Genomic DNA, 17,239 nt, shown 5'->3' on the forward strand with positions numbered 1-17,239 from the left:
GTTAGTGCTGTTCCCACTTTACATCCCACCAGCAGCTAGAAGGTACACAGTTCTCTAAAACCCCTTCAGCATTTATAGTTTATAGACATTTTGCTGATGGAAATGACTGGTGTGAGCTGAAACCTTGTTGAATTTGCATTTGCATGTGTCTAATAATTCCTTATACTGAGCTTTAGGCATGTCCTTTTTTTTCTTTTCCTTTTTTTTTAAAGAGTGAGTACAACTTCCCTCCTCTTATTGACTTCTTGAAAAATTTCTCATGTGTTGAATTTTCTTGCCTATTCCCTACCCCAGGGCATTTTTTGAGGGCAGGTGTCATTTAGAGCCCTGCAGTCCTTGTGACTATTAAGCAACTATTAGTACTGGGTTTAAAGCTGCTGTTGTGGGAAACAGCCACAAGGCCGCAGCATTATTACGTTCTCAACTCTTGTTACTACGGCAACAGAGTCTTCCTGGAGGTAGTGTTCCGAGGTTGTAAATTAGAGTGGAATGTGCTGGGACAAGCCCCCAGAAGTTTATGTCTCCTTACTTATGTTTGTTTTTTAAATTTAATTTCTATTTCTTATCAGAGTAAATTTGATTAGAGTGTTTTGATTGCCTGGCTGTACAGAATCTGCTCAATGATTCATACATATGTCTGTTCATCTTCGGGTCCTCTTACCATGTATGTGATTACAAAATGTATATTTTAAAGGTATTGGTGATTATATAATTCATACAGTTTATCTGTTATATGTTTTTATACACTTAACATACATTAGTATATGTATGTTAACCCCATAGTCCTAATTTACCCATCCTCCCACCTTTCATTTTGGCTAACCATTAGTTTATTTGATAAGTCTGTGAGTGTCTTTTTCTGTGGAAATATGTTCATTGGTAGCAATCTTAGGATAACATGTATAAATGTTTTCATAGGATATTTGTCGTACACTTTTGAGTTACTTAACCTTATATGATTATTTCTAGGCTCAACTGTAGTCCTGAAAACGGCATTGTTCATTTTTTTCTCGAGGCTACTATTCTATTTGGTACGTATACCACTTCTTCTTTGTCCATTCATCTGTTTATGAACCTTTTTTCTGCTTCCATGTCTTGGCTATTTCAATATTGCTGCAGTGCTCATTTGCCTGCTTGTGTCTTTCCGATTCAGGTGGTCTTAGGTTATAGGCCCAAAAGGTGACCTGCCGCATCATATGGTAGCTCAATTTTTATCTTTTCAAGCAGCTCCATTCAGTTTGCGTTAGTGCTGTTACCACTTTACATCCCACCAGCAGCTAGAAGGTACACAGTTCTCTAAAACCCCTTCAGCATTTATAGTTTATAGACATTTTGCTGATGGAAATGACTGGTGTGAGCTGAAACCTTGTTGAATTTGCATTTGCATGTGTCTAATAATTCCTTATACTGAGCTTTAGGCATGTCCTTTTTTTTCTTTTCCTTTTTTTTTAAAGAGTGAGTACAACTTCCCTCCTCTTATTGACTTCTTGAAAAATTTCTCATGTGTTGAATTTTCTTGCCTATTCCCTACCCCAGGGCATTTTTCAGGGCAGGTGTCATTTAGAGCCCTGCAGTCCTTGTGACTATTAAGCAAGCATTAGCACTGGGTTTAATGCTGCTGTTGTGGGAAACAGCCACAAGGTGGCAGCATTATTACGTTCTCCTCTCTTGTTACTAGGGCAACAGAATCTTCCTGGAGGTAGTGTTCCGTGGTTGTAAATTAGAGTGGAATGTGCTGGGACGAGCCCCCAGAAGTTTATGTCTCCTTACTTATGTTTGTTTTTTAAATTTAATTCTATTTCTTTTTGGAGTAAATTTGATTAGAGTTTTTTGATTGTCTGGCTGTACAGAATCTGCTCAATGATTCCTACATATGTCTGTTCATCTTCGGATTCTGTTACCATGTATGTGAATACAGAATGTATATTTTAAAGGTATTGGTGATTATATAATTCATATAGTTTATCTGTTATATGTTTATATGCATGTAACATACATTAGTATATTTATGTTAATCCCATAGTCCTAATTTACCCATCCTCCCCCCTTTCATTTTGGCTAACCATTAGTTTATTTCATACGTCTGTGAGTGTCTTTTTCTGTGGAAATATGTTCATTGGTAGCAATCTTAGGATAACATGTACAAATGATATCATAGGATATTTGTCATACCCTTTTGACTTACTTAACCTTATATTATTATTTCTAGGCTCTACTGTAGTCCTGAAAACGGCATTGTTCATTTTTTTCCCGAGGCTACTATTCCATTCTGTCCATATACCACTTCTTCTCTGTCCATTCATCTGTTTATGGACCTTTTTTTGCTTCCATGTCTTGGCTATTTCAGTATTGCTGCAGTGCACATTTGACTGCCTGTGTCTTTCCGATTCTGGTGGTCTTAGGTTATAAGCCCGAGAGGTGCCCTGCCGCATCATATGGTAGCTCAATTTCTACCTTTTCAAGCGGCTCCATTCAGTTTGCGTTAGTGCTGTTACCACTTTACATCCCAGCAGCAGATAGAAGGTACACATTTCTCTAAAACACCTTCAGCATTTATAGTTTGTAGACTTTTGCTGATGGCCATTTGACTGTTGTGAGCTGAAACCTTTATGGAGGTTGGATACACATGTGGCGAATAATTCCTTATACTGATCTTTAGGCATATCCTTTTTCTTCTTTTCCTTTTTTTGTTAAAGTGTGAGTACAACTTCCCTCTTCATATTCACTTTTTGAAAAATTTCTCATGTGTTGAATTTTGTTGCCTATTCCCTACCCAAGGGCACTTTTTGAGGGCAGGTGTCATTTAGACCCCTGCAGTCGTTGTGACTATTAAGCAACCATTAGCACTGGGTTTAAAGCTGCTGTTGTGGGAAACAGCCACAAGGCGTCAGCATTATTACTTTCTCAACTCTTGTTACTAGGGCAACAGAATATTCATGGAGGTAGTGTTCTGAGGTTGTAAATTAGAGTGGAATGTGCTGGGACAAGCCCCCAGAAGTTTATGTCTCCTTACTTATGTTTGTTTTTAAATTTCATTTCTATTTCTTATCAGTGTAAATTTGATTAGAGTGTTTTGATTGCCTGGCAGTACAGGATCTGCTCAATGATTCATACATATGTCTGTTCATCTTCGGGTCCTGTTACCATGTATGTGATTACAAAATGTATATTTTAAAGGTATTGGTGATTATATAATTCATACAGTTTATCTGTTATATGTTTTTATACACTTAACATACATTAGTATATGTATGTTAACCCCATAGTCCTAATTTACCCATCCTCCCACCTTTCATTTTGCTAACCATTAGTTTATTTCATAAGTCTGTGAGTGTCTTTTTCTGTGGAAATATGTTCATTGGTAGCAATCTTAGGATAACATGTATAAATATTATCATAGGATATTTGTCGTACCCTTTTGAGTTACTTAACCTTATATGATTATTTCTAGGCTCAACTGTAGTCCTGAAAACGGCGTTGTTCATTTTTTTCCCCAGGCTACTATTCTATTTGGTACGTATACTACTTCTTCTTTGTCCATTCATCTGTTTATGAACCTTTTTTCTGCTTCCATGTCTTTGCTATTTCAATATTGCTGCAGTGCTCATTTGCCTGCCCGTGTCTTTCCGATTCAGGTGGTCTTAGGTTATAGGCCCAAAGGGTGACCTGCTGCATCATATGGTAGCTCAATTTTTACCTTTTCAAGAAGCTCCATTCAGTTTGCGTTAGTGCTGTTCCCACTTTACATCCCACCAGCAGCTAGAAGGTACACAGTTCTCTAAAACCCCTTCAGCATTTTTTATAGACATTTTGCTGATGGAAATGACTGGTGTGAGCTGAAACCTTTTTGAATTTGAATTTGCATGTGTCTAATAATTCCTTATACTGAGCTTTAGGCATGTCCTTTTTTTTCTTTTCCTTTTTTTTAAAGAGTGAGTACAACTTCCCTCCTCTTATTGACTTCTTGAAAAATTTCTCATGTGTTGAATTTTCTTGCCTATTCCCTACCCCAGGGCAGTTTTCAGGGCAGGTGTCATTTAGAGCCCTGCAGTCCTTGTGACTATTAAGCAACTATTAGTACTGGGTTTAAAGCTGCTGTTGTGGGACACAGCCACAAGGCGGGAGCATTATTACCTTCTCAACTCTTGTCACTACGGCAACAGAGTCTTCCTGGAGGTAGTGTTCCGAGGTTGTAAATTAGAGTGGAATGTGCTGGGACAAGCCCCCAGAAGTTTATGTCTCCTTACTTATGTTTGTTTTTTAAATTTAATTTCTATTTCTTATCAGAGTAAATTTGATTAGAGTGTTTTGATTGCCTGGCTGTACAGAATCTGCTCAATGATTCATACATATGTCTGTTCATCTTCGGGTCCTGTTACCATGTATGTGATTACAAAATGTATATTTTAAAGGTATTGGTGATTATATAATTCATACAGTTTATCTGTTATATGTTTTTATACACTTAACATACATTAGTATATGTATGTTAACCCCATAGTCCTAATTTACCCATCCTCCCACCTTTCATTTTGGCTAACCATTAGTTTATTTGATAAGTCTGTGAGTGTCTTTTTCTGTGGAAATATGTTCATTGGTAGCAATCTTAGGATAACATGTATAAATGTTTTCATAGGATATTTGTCGTACCCTTTTGAGTTACTTAACGTTATATGATAATTTCTAGGCTCAACTGTAGTCCTGAAAACGGCATTGTTCATTTTTTTCCCGAGGCTACTATTCTATTTGGTATGTATACCACTTCTTCTTTGTCCATTCATCTGTTTATGAACCTTTTTTCTGCTTCCATGTCTTGGCTATTTCAATATTGCTGCAGTGCTCATTTGCCTGCCTGTGTCTTTCCCATTCAGGTGGTCTTAGGTTATAGGCCCAAAAGGTGACCTGCCGCATCATATGGTAGCTCAATTTTTATCTTTTCAAGCAGCTCCATTCAGTTTGTGTTAATGCTGTTACCACTTTACATCCCACCAGCAGCTAGAAGGTACACAGTTCTCTAAAACCCCTTCAGCATTTATAGTTTGTAGACATTTTGCTGATGGAAACGACTGTTGTGAGCTGAAACCTTTTTGAATTTGAATTTGCATGTGTCTAATAATTCATTCTACTGAGCTTTAGGCATGTCCTTTTTTTTCTTTTCCTTTTTTTTTAAAGAGTGAGTACAACTTCCCTCCTCTTATTGACTTCTTGAAAAATTTCTCATGTGTTGAATATTTTTGCCTATTCCCTACCCCAGGGCATTTTTCAGGGCAGGTGTCATTTAGAGCCCTGCAGTCCATGTGACTATTAAGCAACCATTAGCACTGGGTTTAAAGCTGCTGTTGTGGGAAAGAGCCACAAGGTGGCAGCATTATTACGTTCTCATCTCTTGTTACTAGGGCAACAGAATCTTCCTGGAGGTAGTGTTCCAAGGTTGTAAATTAGAGTGGAATATGCTGGGACAAGCCCCCAGAAGTTTATGTCTCCTTACTTAGGTTTGTTTTTTAAATTTAATTTCTATTTCTTATCTGAGTAAATTTGATTAGAGTGTTTGATTTTCTGGCTGTACAGAAACTGCTCAATGATTCCTACATATGTCTGTTAATCTTCGGATTCTGTTACCATGTATGTGATTACAGAATGTATATTTTAAAGGTATTGGTGATTATATAATTCATACAGTTTATCTGTTATATGTTTTTATACACTTAACATACATTAGTATATGTATGTTAACCCCATAGTCCTAGTTTACCCATCCTCCCACCTTTCATTTTGTCTAACCATTAGTTTATTTCATAAGTCTGTGAGTGTCTTTTTCTGTGGAAATATGTTCATTGGTAGCTATCTTAGGATAACATGTATAAATGTTATCATAGGATATTTGTCGTACCCTTTTGAGTTACTTAACCTTATATGATTATTTCTAGGCTCAACTGTAGTCCTGAAAACGGCATTGTTCATTTTTTTCCCGAGGCTACTATTCTATTTGGTACGTATACCACTTCCTCTTTGTCCATTCATCTGTTTATGAACCTTTTTTCTGCTTCCATGTCTTGGCTATTTCAATATTGATGCAGTGCTCATTTGCCTGCCTGTGTCTTTCCGATTCAGGTGGTCTTAGGTTATAGGCCCAAAAGGTGACCTGCCGCATCATATGGTAGCTCAATTTTTACCTTTTCAACAGCTCAATTCAGTTTGCGTTAGTGCTGTTACCACTTTACATCCAACCAGGATCTAGAAGGTACACAGTTCTCTAAAACTCCTTCAGCATTTATAGTTTGTAGACATTTTGCTGATGGAAATGACTGGTGTGAGCTGAAACCTTTTTGAATTTGCATTTGCATGTGTCTAATAATTCCTTATACTGAGGTTTAGGAATGTCCTTTTTTCTCTTTTCCTTTTTTTTTAAAGAGTGAGTACAACTTCCCTCCTCTTATTGACTTCTTGAAAAATTTCTAATGTGTTGAATTTTCTTGCCTATTCCCTACCCCAGGGCATTTTTAAGGGCAGGTGTCATTTAGAGCCCTGCAGTCCTTGTGACTATTAAGCAAACATTAGCACTGGGTTTAAAGCTGCTGTTGTGGGAAAGAGCCACAAGGCAGCAGCATTATTACGTTCTCATCTCTTGTTACTAGGGCAACAGAATCTTCCTGGAGGTAGTGTTCTGAGGTTGTAAATTAGAGTGGAATGTGCTGGGACAAGCCCCCAGAAGTTTATGTCTCCTTACTTATGTTTGTTTTTTTAAATTTAATTTCTATTTCTTATCGGAGTAAATTTGATTAGAGTGTTTTGATTGCCTGGCTGTACAGGATCTGCTCAGTGATTCATACATATTTCTGTTCATCTTCGGGTCCTCTTACCATGTATGTGATTACAAAATGTATATTTTAAAGGTATTGGTGATTATATAATTCATACAGTTTATCTGTTACATGTTTTTATACACTTAACATACATTAGTATATGTATGTTAACCCCATAGTCCTAATTTACCCATCCTCCCACCTTTCATTTTGGCTAACCATTAGTTTATTTCATAAGTCTGTGAGTGTCTTTTCTGTGGAAATATGTTCATTGGTAGCAATCGTAGGATAACATGTATAAATGTTATCATAGGATATTTGTCGTACCCTTTTGAGTTACTTAACCTTATATGATTATTTCTAGGCTCAACTGTAGTCCGGAAAACGGTATTGTTCATTTTTTTCCCAAGGCTACTATGCTATTTGGTACGTATACCACTTCTTTTTTGTCCATTCATCTGTTTATGAACCCTTTTTCTGCTTCCATGTCTTGGCTATTTCAATATTGCTGCAGTGCACCTTTGCCTGCCTGTGTCTTTCCGATTTAGGTGGTCTTAGGTTATAGGCCCAAAAGGTGACCTGCCGCATCATATGGTAGCTCAATTTTTACCTTTTCAAGAAACTCCATTCAGTTTGCGTTAGTGCTGTTACCACTTTACATCCCACCAGCAGCTAGAAGGTACACAGTTCTCTAAAACCCCTTCAGCATTTATAGTTTGTAGTCATTTTGCTGATGGAAACGACTGGTGTGAGCTGAAACCTTTTTGAATTTGAATTTGCATGTGTCTAATAATTCATTCTACTGAGCTTTAGGCATGTCCTTTTTTTTCTTTTCCTTTTTTTTTAAAGAGTGAGTACAACTTCCCTCCTCTTATTGACTTCTTGAAAAATTTCTCATGTGTTGAATATTCTTGCCTATTCCCTACCCCTGGGCATTTTTCAGGGCAGGTGTCATTTAGAGCCCTGCAGTCCATGTGACTATTAAGCAACCATTAGCACTGGGTTTAAAGCTGCTGTTGTGGGAAAGAGCCACAAGGCGGCAGCATTATTACGTTCTCATCTCTTGTTACTAGGGCAACAGAATCTTCCTGGTGGTAGTGTTCCGCGGTTGTAAATTAGAGTGGAATGTGCTGGGACAAGCCCCCAGAAGTTTATGTCTCCTTACTTAGGTTTGTTTTTTAAATTAAATTTCTATTTCTTATCTGAGTAAATTTGATTAGAGTGTTTTGATTGTCTGGCTGTACAGAAACTGCTCAATGATTCCTACATATGTCTGTTCATCTTCGGATTCTGTTACCATGTATGTTATTACAGAATGTATATTTTAAAGGTATTGGTGATTATATAATTCATACAGTTTATCTGTTATATGTTTTTATACACTTAACATACATTAGTATATGTATGTTAACCCCATAGTCCTAATTTACCCATCCTCCCACCTTTCATTTTGGCTAACAATTAGTTTATTTCATAAGTCTGTGAGTGTCTTTCTCTGTGGAAATATGTTCATTGGTAGCAATCTTAGGATAACATGTATAAATGATATCATAGGATATTTGTCATACCCTTTTGACTTACTTAACCTTATATGATTATTTCTAGGCTCAACTCTAGTCCTTAAAACGGCATTGTTCATTTTTTCCCCGAGGCTACTATTGCATTCTGTCCAAATACCACTTCTTCTCTGTCCATTCATCTGTTTATAGACATTTTTTTTGCTTCCATGTCTTTGCTATTTCCATATTGCTGCAGTGCACATTTGACTGCCTGTGTCTTTCCGATTCTGGTAGTCTTAGGTTATAAGCCAAAGAGGTGCCCTGCCGCATCATATGGTAGCTCAATTTTTACCTTTTCAAGCAGCTCCATTCAGTTTGCGTTAGTGCTGTTACCACTTTACATCCCAGCAGCAGATAGAAGGTATACATTTCTCTAAAACCCCTTCAGCATTTATAGTTTGTAGACTTTTTGCTGATGGCCATTTGACTGGTGTGAGCTGAAACCTTTATGGAGGTTGGATACGCATGTGGCGAATAATTCCTTATACTGATCTTTAGGCATATCCTTTTTCTTCTTTTCCTTTTTTTGTTAAAGTGTGAGTACAACTTCCCTCTTCATATTCACTTTTTGAAAAATTTCTCATGTGTTGAATTTTCTTGCGTATTCCCTACCCCAGGGCATTTTTTGAGGGCAGGTGTCATTTAGACCCCTGCAGTCGTTTTGACTATTAAGCAACCATTAGCACTGGGTTTAAAGCTGCTGTTGTGGGAAACAGCCACAAGGCGGCAGCATTATTACGTTCTCAACTCTTGTTACTATGGCAACAGAGTCTTCCTGGAGGTAGTGTTCCGAGGTTGTAAATTAGAGTGGAATGTGCTGGGACAAGCCTCCAGAAGTTTATGTCTCCTTACTTATGTTTGTTTTTTAAATTTAATTTCTATTTCTTATCGGAGTAAATTTGATTTTAGTGTTTTGATTGCCTGGCTGTACAGAATCTGCTCAATGATTCATACATATGTCTGTTCATCCTCGGGTCCTGTTACCATGTATGTGATTACAAAATGTATATTTTAAAGGTATTGGTGATTATATAATTCATACAGTTTATCTGTTATATGTTTTTATACACTTAACATACATTAGTATATGTATGTTAACCCCATAGTCCTAGTTAACCCATCCTCCCACCTTTCATTTTGGCTAACCATTAGTTTATTTCATAAGTCTGTGAGTGTCTTTTTCTGTGGAAATATGTTCATTGGTAGCTATCTTAGGATAACATGTATAAATGTTATCATAGGATATTTGTCGTACCCTTTTGAGTTACTTAACCTTATATGATTATTTCTAGGCTCAACTGTAGTCCTGAAAACGGCATTGTTCATTTTTTTCCCGAGGCTACTATTCTGTTTGGTACGTATACCACTTCTTCTTTGTCCATTCATCTGTTTATGAACCTTTTTTCTGCTTCCATGTCTTGGCTATTTCAATATTGCTGCAGTGCTCATTTGCCTGCCTGTGTCTTTCCGATTCAGGTGGTCTTAGGTTATAGGCCCAAAAGGTGACCTGCTGCATCATATGGTAGCTCAATTTTTACCTTTTCAACAGCTCCATTCAGTTTGCGTTAGTGCTGTTACCACTTTACATCCCACCAGCAGCTAGAAGGTACACAGTTCTCTAAAACCCCTTCAGCATTTATAGTTTATAGACATTTTGCTGATGGAAATGAGTGGTGTGAGCTGAAACCTTGTTGAATTTGAATTTGCATGTGTCTAATAATTCCTTATACTGAGCTTTAGGCATGTCCTTTTTTTTCTTTTCCTTTTTTTTTAAAGAGTGAGTACAACTTCCCTACTCTTATTGACTTCTTGAAAAATTTCTCATGTGTTGAATTTTCTTACCTATTCCCTACCCCAGGGCATTTTTCAGGGCAGGTGTCATTTAGAGCCCTGCAGTCCTTGTGACTATTAAGCAACCATTAGCACTGGGTTTAATGCTGCTGTTGTGGGAAACAGCCACAAGGCAGCAGCATTATTACGTTCTCATCTCTTGTTACTAGGGCAACAGAATCTTCCTGGAGGTAGTGTTCCGTGGTTGTAAATTAGAGTGGAATGTGCTGGGACGAGCCCCCAGAAGTTTATGTCTCCTTACTTATGTTTGTTTTTTAAATTTAATTCTATTTCTTTTTGGAGTAAATTTGATTAGAGTCTTTTGATTGTCTGGCTGTACAGAATCTGCTCAATGATTCCTACATATGTCTGTTCATCTTCGGATTCTGTTACCATGTATGTGAATACAGAATGTATATTTTAAAGGTATTGGTGATTATATAATTCATATAGTTTATCTGTTATATGTTTATATGCATGTAACATACATTAGTATATTTATGTTAATCCCATAGTCCTAATTTACCCATCCTCCCCCCTTTCATTTTGGCTAACCATTAGTTTATTTCATACGTCTGTGAGTGTCTTTTTCTGTGGAAATATGTTCATTGGTAGCAATCTTAGGATAACATGTATAAATGATATCAGAGGATATTTGTCATACCCTTTTGACTTACTTAACCTTATATTATTATTTCTAGGCTCTACTGTAGTCCTGAAAACGGCATTGTTCATTTTTTCCCCGAGGCTACTATTCCATTCTGTCCATATACCACTTCTTCTCTGTCCATTCATCTGTTTATGGACCTTTTTTTGCTTCCATGTCTTGGCTATTTCAGTATTGCTGCAGTGCACATTTGACTGCCTGTGTCTTTCCGATTCTGGTGGTCTTAGGTTATAAGCCCGAGAGGTGCCCTGCCGCATCATATGGTAGCTCAATTTCTACCTTTTCAAGCGGCTCCATTCAGTTTGCGTTAGTGCTGTTACCACTTTACATCCCAGCAGCAGATAGAAGGTACACATTTCTCTAAAACCCCTTCAGCATTTATAGTTTGTAGACTTTTTGCTGATGGCCATTTGACCGTTCTGAGCTGAAACCTTTATGGAGGTTGGATACGCATGTGGCGAATAATTCCTTATACTGATCTTTAGGCATATCCTTTTTCTTCTTTTCCTTTTTTTGTTAAAGTGTGAGTACAACTGCCCTCTTCATATTCACTTTTTGAAAAATTTCTCATGTGTTGAATTTTGTTGCCTATTCCCTACCCAAGGGCACTTTTTGAGGGCAGGTGTCATTTAGACCCCTGCAGTCGTTGTGACTATTAAGCAACCATTAGCACTGGGTTTAAAGCTGCTGTTGTGGGAAACAGCCACAAGGCGGCAGCATTATTACGTTCTCAACTCTTGTTACTAGGGCAACAGAATCTTCCTGGAGGTAGTGTTCTGAGGTTGTAAATTAGAGTGGAATGTGCTGGGACAAGCCCCCAGAAGTTTATGTCTCCTTACTTATGTTTGTTTTTAAAATTTCATTTCTATTTCTTATCAGCGTAAATTTGATTAGAGTGTTTTGATTGCCTGGCTGTACAGGATCTGCTCAATGATTCATACATATGTCTCTTCATCTTTGGGTCCTGTTACCATGTATGTGATTACAAAATGTATATTTTAAAGGTATTGGTGATTATATAATTCATACAGTTTATCTGTTATATGTTTTTATACACTTAACATACATTAGTATATGTATGTTAACCCCATAGTCCTAATTTACCCATCCTCCCACCTTTCATTTTGCTAACCATTAGTTTATTTCATAAGTCTGTGAGTGTCTTTTTCTGTGGAAATATGTTCATTGGTAGCAATCTTAGGATAACATGTATAAATGTTATCATAGGATATTTGTCGTACCCTTTTGAGTTAGTTAACCTTATATGATTATTTCTAGGCTCAACTGTAGTCCTGAAAACGGCGTTGTTCATTTTTTTCCCCAGGCTACTATTCTATTTGGTACGTATACTACTTCTTCTTTGTCCATTCATCTGTTTATGAACCTTTTTTCTGCTTCCATGTCTTGGTTATTTCAATATTGCTGCAGTGCTCATTTGCCTGCCTGTGTCTTTCCGATTCAGGTGGTCTTAGGTTATAGGCCCAAAGGGTGACCTGCTGCATCATATGGTAGCTCAATTTTTACCTTGTCAAGAAGCTCCATTCAGTTTGCGTTAGTGCTGTTACCACTTTACATCCCACCAGCAGCTAGAAGGTACACAGTTCTCTAAAACCCCTTCAGCATTTATAGTTTATAGACATTTTGCTGATGGAAATGACTGGTGTGAGCTGAAACCTTTTTGAATTTGAATTTGCATGTGTCTAATAATTCCTTATACTGAGCTTTAGGCATGTCCTTTTTTTTCTTTTCGTTTTTTTTAAAGAGTGAGTACAACTTCCCTCCTCTTATTGACTTCTTGAAAAATTTCTCGTGTGTTGAATTTTCTTGCCTATTCCCTACCCCAGGGCATTTTTCAGGGCAGGTGTCATTTGGAGCCCTGCAGTCCTTGTGACTATTAAGCAACTATTAGTACTGGGTTTAAAGCTGCTGTTGTGGGAAACAGCCACAAGGCCGCAGCATTATTACGTTCTCAACTCTTGTTACTACGGCAACAGAATCTTCCTGGAGGTAGTGTTCCGAGGTTGTAAATTAGAGTGGAATGTGCTGGGACAAGCCCCCAGAAGTTTATGTCTCCTTACTTAGGTTTGTTTTTTAAATTTAATTTCTATTTCTTATCAGAGTAAATTTGATTAGAGTGTTTTGATTGCCTGGCTGTACAGAATCTGCTCAATGATTCATACATATGTCTGTTCATCTTCGGGTCCTGTTACCATGTATGTGATTACAAAATGTATATTTTAAAGGTATTGGTGATTATATAATTCATACAGTTTATCTGTTATATGTTTTTATACACTTAACATACATTAGTATATGTATGTTAACCCCATAGTCCTAATTTACCCATCCTCCCACCTTTCATTTTGGCTAACCATTAGTTTATTTGATAAGTCTGTGAGTGTCTTTTTCTGTGGAAATATGTTCATAGGTAGCAATCTTAGGATAACATGTATAAATGTTTTCATAGGATATTTGTCGTACCCTTTTGAGTTACTTAACGTTATATGATTATTTCTAGGCTCAACTGTAGTCCTGAAAACGGCATTGTTCATTTTTTTCCCGAGGCTACTATTCTATTTGGTACGTATACCACTTCTTCTTTGTCCATTCATCTGTTTATGAACCTTTTTTCTGCTTCCATGTCTTGGCTATTTCAATATTGCTGCAGTGCTCAGTTGCCTGCCTGTGTCTTTCCGATTCAGGTGGTCTTAGGTTATAGGCCCAAAAGGTGACCTGCCGCATCATATGGTAGCTCAATTTTTATCTTTTCAAGCAGCTCCATTCAGTTTGTGTTAGTGCTGTTACCACTTTACATCCCACCAGCAGCTAGAAGGTACACAGTTCTCTAAAACCCCTTCAGCATTTATAGTTTGTACACATTTTGCTGATGGAAACGACTGGTGTGAGCTGAAACCTTTTTGAATTTGAATTTGCATGTGTCTAATAATTCATTCTACTGAGCTTTAGGCATGTCCTTTTTTTTCTTTTCCTTTTTTTTTAAAGAGTGAGTACAACTTCCCTCCTCTTATTGACTTCTTGAAAAATTTCTCATGTGTTGAATATTTTTGCCTATTCCCTACCCCAGGGCATTTTTCAGGGCAGGTGTCATTTAGAGCCCTGCAGTCCATGTGACTATTAAGCAACCATTAGCACTGGGTTTAAAGCTGCTGTTGTGGGAAAGAGCCACAAGGTGGCAGCATTATTACGTTCTCATCTCTTGTTACTAGGGCAACAGAATCTTCCTGGAGGTAGTGTTCCGAGGTTGTAAATTAGAGTGGAATGTGCTGGGACAAGCCCCCAGAAGTTTATGTCTCCTTACTTAGGTTTGTTTTTTAAATTTAATTTCTATTTCTTATCTGAGTAAATTTGATTAGAGTGTTTTGATTGTCTGGCTGTACAGAAACTGCTCAATGATTCCTACATATGTCTGTTCATCTTCGGATTCTGTTACCATGTATGTGATTACAGAATGTATATTTTAAAGGTATTGGTGATTATATAATTCATACAGTTTATCTGTTATATGTTTTTATACACTTAACATACATTAGTATATGTATGTTAACCCCATAGTCCTAGTTTACCCATCCTCCCACCTTTCATTTTGTCTAACCATTAGTTTATTTCATAAGTCTGTGAGTGTCTTTTTCTGTGGAAATATGTTCATTGGTAGCAATCTTAGGATAACATGTATAAATGATATCATAGGATATTTGTCATACCCTTTTGACTTACTGAACCTTATATGATTATTTCTAGGCTCAACTCTAGTCCTTAAAACGGCATTGTTCATTTTTTCCCCGAGGCTACTATTGCATTCTGTCCATATACCACTTCTTCTCTGTCCATTCATCTGTTTATGAACCTTTTTTCTGCTTCCATGTCTTGGCTATTTCAATATTGCTTCAGTGCTCATTTGCCTGCCTGTGTCTTTCCGATTCAGGTGGTCTTAGGTTATAGGCCCAAAAGGTGACCTGCCGCATCATATGGTAGCTCAATTTTTACCTTTTCAACAGCTCAATTCAGTTTGCGTTAGTGCTGTTACCACTTTACATCCAACCAGGATCTAGAAGGTACACAGTTCTCTAAAACTCCTTCAGCATTTATAGTTTGTAGACATTTTGCTGATGGAAATGACTGGTGTGAGCTGAAACCTTTTTGAATTTGCATTTGCATGTGTCTAATAATTCCTTATACTGAGCTTTAGGCATGTCCTTTTTTTTCTTTTCCTTTTTTATTAAAGAGTGAGTACAACTTCCCTCCTCTTATTGACTTCTTGAAAAATTTCTAATGTGTTGAATTTTCTTGCCTATTCCCTACCCCAGGGCATTTTTCAGGGCAGGTGTCATTTAGAGCCCTGCAGTCCTTGTGACTATTAAGCAAACATTAGCACTGGGTTTAAAGCTGCTGTTGTGGGAAAGAGCCACAAGGCGGCAGCATTATTACGTTCTCATCTCTTGTTACTAGGGCAACAGAGTCTTCCTGGAGGTAGTGTTCCGAGGTTGTAAATTAGAGTGGAATGTGCTGGGACAAGCCCCCAGAAGTTTATGTCTCCTTACTTATGTTTGTTTTTTTAAATTTAATTTCTATTTCTTATCGGAGTAAATTTGATTAGAGTGTTTTGATTGCCTGGCTGTACAGGATCTGCTCAGTGATTCATACATATGTCTGTTCATCTTCGGGTCCTCTTACCATGTATGTGATTACAAAATGTATATTTTAAAGGTATTGGTGATTATATAATTCATACAGTTTATCTGTTACATGTTTTTATACACTTAACATACATTAGTATATGTATGTTAACCCCATAGTCCTAATTTACCCATCCTCCCACCTTTCATTTTGGCTAACCATTAGTTTATTTCATAAGTCTGTGAGTGGCTTTTTCTGTGGAAATATGTTCATTGGTAGCAATCGTAGGATAACATGTATAAATGTTATCATAGGATATTTGTCGTACCCTTTTGAGTTACTTAACCTTATATGATTATTTCTAGGCTCAACTGTAGTCCTGAAAACGGCATTGTTCATTTTTTTCCCGAGGCTACTATGCTCTTTGGTACGTATACCACTTCTTCTTTGTCCATTCATCTGTTTATGAACCCTTTTTCTGCTTCCATGTCTTGGCTATTTCAATATTGCTGCAGTGCACATTTGCCTGCCTGTGTCTTTCCGATTTAGGTGGTCTTAGGTTATAGGCCCAAAAGGTGACCTGCCGCATCATATGGTAGCTCAATTTTTACCTTTTCAAGAAACTCCATTCAGTTTGCGTTAGTGCTGTTACCACTTTACATCCCACCAGCAGCTAGAAGGTACACAGTTCTCTAAAACCCCTTCAGCATTTATAGTTTGTAGACATTTTGCTAATGGAAATGACTGGTGTGAGCTGAAACCTTTTTGAAATCGAATTTGCATGTGTCTAATAATTCCTTATACTGAGCTTTAGGCATGTCCTTTTTTTTCTTTTCCTTTTTTTTTAAAGAATGAGTACAACTTCCCTCCTCTTATTGACTTCTTGAAAAATTTCTCATGTGTTGAATTTTCTTGCCTATTCCCTACCCCAGGGCATTTTTCAGGCCAGGTGTCATTTAGATCCCTGCAGTCCTTGTGACTATTAAGCAACCATTAGCACTGGGTTTAATGCTGCTGTTGTGGGAAAGAGCCACAAGGCGGCAGCATTATTACGTTCTCATCTCTTGTTACTAGGGCAACAGAATCTTTCTGGAGGTAGTGTTCCGAAGTTGTAAATTAGAGTGGAATGTGCTGGGACAAGCCCCCAGAAGTTTATGTCTCCTTACTTAGGTTTGTTTTTTAAATTAAATTTCTATTTCTTATCGGAGTAACTTTGATTAGAGTGTTTTGATTGTCTGGCTGTACAGAAACTGCTCAATGATTCCTACATATGTCTGTTCATCTTCGGATTCTGTTACCATGTATGTTATTACAGAATGTATATTTTAAAGGTATTGGTGATTATATAATTCATACAGTTTATCTGTTATATGTTTTTATACACTTAACATACATTAGTATATGTATGTTAACCCCATAGTCCTAATTTACCCATCCTCCCACCTTTCATTTTGGCTAACAATTAGTTTATTTCATAAGTCTGTGAGTGTCTTTTTCTGTGGAAATATGTTCATTGGTAGCAATCTTAGGATAACATGTATAAATGATATCATAGGATATTTGTCATACCCTTTTGACTTACTTAACCTTATATGATTATTTCTAGGCTCAACTGTAGTCCTGAAAACGGCATTGTTCATTTTTTCCACGAGGCTACTATTCCATTCTGTCCATATACCACTTCTTCTCTGTCCATTCATCTGTTTATTGACATTTTTTTTGCTTCCATGTCTTTGCTATTTCAA

The sequence above is a fragment of the Balaenoptera borealis genome, assembly GCF_965194805.1.
Source record: "Balaenoptera borealis genome assembly, chromosome: 1".
Classification (NCBI taxonomy): Eukaryota; Metazoa; Chordata; class Mammalia; order Artiodactyla; family Balaenopteridae; genus Balaenoptera; species Balaenoptera borealis.